Genomic DNA, 5,366 nt, shown 5'->3' on the forward strand with positions numbered 1-5,366 from the left:
AACTCATAAGTCCCAACCTACCTACTAATTAGATTAGTAGTGGGTTGGCGTCAATGAGTATCAAATTGATCACCAAGGGTTCTCAAATCACCAATTCAATGAGACCCAATGACTCAATTTTTCCTCAATTCCTTTAACCTAGGCCAAGAGTAAAGAAAACTACTCAAAAGCTAAAGGAAACATTCTATCAAACACCTAGTGTGCAATAAAAGAGAACATCATAAAATGCAAGAATTAAAAGAAATCTATAACTAACATAAGCAAGAAATCAACAATAACAATGAAGATCAACATAAAAGAAACAAAGAAACATAAAATTGCATTAAAGAAAATTAAGATCCAACAATTGTTCATAAACATAAAAAATGGAAAAATAAGGAAATTAACAACAAGAACTTGAAGAACAAAGGTGTAACAACAAGAAATTAAAAGAGAAAACTAAATCAAAATAAGAATTGAAAGATGAATTTAAGAAAAGTTAACCTAAACTACGCTAAATTCTAGAGAGAAGGGAGAGCTTCTCTCTCTAGAATTCTAGCCTAAAACATGATGAAAACTAAACTATGACTACTTGGTTCATTCCCCCTTCAATCCTTGGGTTCAATAGCATCAGAAATGAGTTGGATTGGACCCAAAATAGGCTGCAAAATCGCTGACCACGATTTCTCTTTAATGAACCACGTGCTCCATTGGCGCGCACGCATACATGGCGTGTGCGCACCCCTATACGTCAGGCAACTATGGAAAATTTTATATTATTTCGAAACCCCAGATGTTAGCTTTCCAACGCAACTGAAACCGCCTCATCTGAACCTTTGTAGCTCAAGTTATGGTCGATTGAGTGCGAAGAGGTCAGGCTTGACACCTTTACGGTTCCTTCATTTCTTCATGAGTTCTCCCACTTTGCATATTTTTCTCCTCACTTCTTCTATCCAATACTTGCCTTATGAACCTGAAATCACTTAACAAACATATCAAGGTATCGAATGGAATTAAAGTGAATTAAATTTAGCTATTTTAAGGCCTAAAAAGCATGTTTTCACATTTAAGCACAAGTTAAGGGAGAATTGCAAAACCATGCTATTTCATTGAATAAATGTGAGAAAAGGTGATAAAATTCCCCAAATTAAGCACAAGATAAACCACAAAATCGGGGTTTATCAAATCCTAATGAGGTGACCCAAGGGTGTATTGGTAAAGATTTTCCTCAATAAAACTTTGTTGCAAGTATAGCTCTACCAACAACAATTCTCGGGCATCAAATTTAGAAGAGGGATTTGGTTGTCACAAGTTCAACCCCAATAGAAATAACCGAAGTATTCAAACCTCGGGTCGTCTTACAATGAATGGGAAAACATGTGCTTCAACATTGGTTAGAAATCCGGGGTTGTGAGTTATGAGCATAAAAATAAATGGGAATCTTAACAAGCAGGTAATCTTAGATTGCAAGAAACTAATTCAATCAACTAAGCAAGATATGAGTTATTTCAAACTAACAAAGTAACATTCAATATGATTCTATTCTAAGCTAAACAAATAACTATAACTAAGGCAAGTGATTGGGAATTTTGGTTTTCAAGTATGAATAATAAAAGCGACTCTTGGCTAGGCATGGGAATTGGGATCACTATCCTTGTCTAATAACCATATCATGACAATTATGAGGAACCAAACTCATTAAGTCTACTTCTATACTTGAAGTACGTCAAATGGTTTGGTCAACATCAATCCATAAGTTCTAACCTCACTACTAATTGACTTAGTAGAAGGTTAGCGTCAATGGTTATCAAATTGACCACTAAGGGCTCCCAAATCATCAAATCCATTAGACCCAATGACTCAAGTTTACTCAATTCCCTTGGCCTAGGCCAAGAGTAAAGAAAACTACTCCATAATCAAAGTAAACATTTCATCAAACACATGGTAAGCATTAACAAAAGACATGTTCAAAATAGCAATTAAATTGAAATCAACAAGTACCCACTAACAATTGTCAACATACAATCATCCAAACAACACAATTAAACATAGAAATCATCAATATAACATCAACAAGCTAAGATTCACAACATTCATGAAATGGGTATAAAATGATAATTGACAAGAATTCATAAAACTATCACAAGATATAAGCAAAATTATACTAGGAAATTCAAATTGAACAATTAAAACTAGTAATTAACAAGATCCAATTCACAATTCAACAAAGGAAGATCAAATTAAAACTATATCTAGAGAGGAACAAGGGTTTCTCTCTCTAGAAGAACAAAGAACCAAAAACTAGCTAAAATATTGTCTTAGTGTAAAATGGTTGATCCCCCCTTTTCCCCTAGCATCCTTGGGTCTTTTCCATGCAGAAACAGCTTGAAATTGGGCCTGATGAGCCTCAGAAGTCGCCAGGCACGATTTCCTTTAATGAGGTCACGTGCAGCTTCCCATGCAGGCGCGCCATGCGTGCGTGCGCGCCAAGTGCGCGTGCGTGATAAACCCATATTTTATGATATATATTGTGCTCAATTTAAGTGATTTATTCAACCCTTCACCCACTTATTCATGTAAATTGCATGGTTTTACTTTCCCTTCCTTATTATGTGATATATGTGAAAAACATGTTTCCTATGCTTTAAAAATAATTATTTTAATTACCCTTTATTACCATTCGATGCCGTGAATTGTGTGTTGAGTATTTTCAGATCTTCTAAGGCTGGAATGACTTAAAGGATGGAAAAGGAAACATACAAAAATGGAAGGAAAGCACAAAATAGAGTTTTTGAAGAAACTGGCAGCGACGCGAACGCATGGACGACGCGGCCGCATGCCTAGCGCGAAAAGACAGCGACGCGAACGCGTGACTGACGCGGACGCGCGCCTTAAGCAGAACGCAGATGACGCGTACACGTGACCGAAGCAAACGCGTGACAAGGAAAACTCCCAGATGACGCGACCGCGTGACCCACGCGGACGCGTGATAGACGCCATGCACCAGAAACTGCAGAAAATGCTCCCAGCGATATCTGAAACCCTTTTTGGCCCAGATCGAAGTCCAGAAAGCACATATTAGAGGTTATAAAGTGGGGGAATGCATCCATTCAAAAAGGAGAGCCTTCATTAATTTACTTTTCATAGTTTAGATGTAGTTTTTAGAGAGCGAGGTTCTCTCCTCTCTCTTAGGTTTTAGGATTAGGATTCCTCTTAAAGGACTTAGAATTTCAACTCTTCATCAGGTTCAATTTTCCTTTTACTTTATATTTCTCTTTTACTTTCAGACACTTTAATTCTCTCATTTAATTACTTATGTTGCCAAATTGGCTTATGAACTCTTTATGTTTAGATTGATTTTCTCTTATTGATGCAATTGAGGTATTTCAGATCTAAGATTCTTATTTAGCTTTTTATATTATTGGCTTTAATTGATTAACTAGAAGCTCTTGAGTTATCAACTATCCGTGATTGGTTGTTATGTCGGCTAAATTGACTGGTATTCTACTAACTCTAGTCTTTCCTTAGGAGTTGGCTAGGACTTGGGAATCTAAAGTTCACCTGACTTTCCCTTGCTTTCATAAGGGTTAACTAAGTGGGATTAACTTCCATTCTCATAGGAGTAACTAGGATAGGACTTCCGAATTTTCATACCTTGCCAAGAGTTAATTTACAGTTATTTATTTATTTTATTTGTCATTTAAATTACTTGTCCCTTACTTTCAAAACCCCCAATTTACAAAACTCATAACCAATAAAAAGAACATACCTCCCTGCAGTTCCTTGAGAAGACGACCCAAGGTTTGAATACTTCGGTTATCAATTTTAAAGGGGTTTGTTACTTGTGACAACCAAAACGTTTGTAAGAAAGGACTTTTGTTGGTTTAGAAGCTATACTTGCAACGAGGATTTATCTGCGAATTTCTAGACCACGCAAAAGTTCTCTCTTCAAAAAAATGGCGCCGTTGCTGGGGAACTGCAAACGTGTGCCTATTGTTGGTTATTATAAATATTTTCTCTTTTACTTGTTTATCTGTTTTTGTTTTCTCCTTTTATTTTCATTAGCTACTATGAATTCTCACCCTTCTCGCTTTGAGTTTGGTTCTAATATTGTTGAAGGGAACGAAAGCTATAGCAGGAACATGCATCAAGGTCAGAGCAATCAAAGATGGATGGAGCCAAGAGAATCTGATCAACCCTTTAGACAACAACACCCTCCAAGATATCATGGACGAGGACCACTATACAATGCATACCAAGCTAATAGACATGGTGGACCACCTTGCAACTACCAACAAGCCCCACCCTGTGCTTATAGACCATCCACTCAACATAGATTTGGACCACCACACTCACAAGTTCTTTTTTACCATTCACCACCGTATGACCCTTATCCACCCCAATCCCAATCCAATTACTCCCGAGAGCCACCACATTATTGTTCTGAACCCCCTCCCCAACCAATGAACCCTCATACCCCACCCCAACCTCCTATAGACAACAGACTTCGTGTTCTTCTTCAAGGGTAAGCGAAAATGCAAAGGAGCGTACTGGAACTCACTATTGCCGTAACTGAGGTAGTAAATTTAATAGCTTTCTGACATCTGAGAACTCAAAGTACTCCCATGGCTGTATGTGTAGAATCAAAAGAAGAGCGTAGCATGAAGGAAACACTAGAAACTCTGGTGGACAATGAGGAGCATGGCTTTGTATTGGAACAAGTAGAGGAAGCCATGATAGTTGTAGAGGAAGAAGTGGTTGAAGATTTAGGAGATGCTGAACCTCCATGGGAATCAAGAACTGTACAGGATTCCGCTGAGAAGTCCGAATTTGATGCCAAGGAGGATAGTGCACAACATCCAAAACATATACCTTGTGAAAAATTGGACGGAACAGACCAAGAAGTTGATTCCATAGGCAGTGATGATCATGAATCAAGCTCTCCTAGTAATGAACTTGCATCCGCAACTGAATTCTTTGAGCTAGAAGAATCTTCTCCGAATGAATACGATGATGATGTTGAGGTAGATTTCTCTCAACCTCCAGCTTATGACTTGAGTGATGAGAAAGACATAGAAGACTTTGATCAGGACGTAATTGCAGTTGAAGAATCTTGTAAAAAAGTGGAGGAATTCACAGAAGATTACAAGGGAGTATAACTTACAGAACCACTGGAAACACCTATCCCAAGGCCATTACCACCTAATACAAGCTTCAAGTGGGTACAATCCTTAACCTTTATCTTTACTTTTCCACTTGAATATGGTTTGCTTGAAACAGATGGCCATCTTAGAGCTCTCTGCGGCTTTAAGAGTAAGAAGGAAATGGCTCGTACTCAGAGCTGGTGCGCAAGGTTCAATAAGGTTCCACGCTTCAATTCGAAGTGC

Source organism: Arachis ipaensis, chromosome B4 (genome assembly GCF_059453495.1).
Source record: "Arachis ipaensis isolate K30076 ecotype BB chromosome B4, ASM5945349v1, whole genome shotgun sequence".
NCBI lineage: Eukaryota > Viridiplantae > Streptophyta > Magnoliopsida > Fabales > Fabaceae > Arachis > Arachis ipaensis.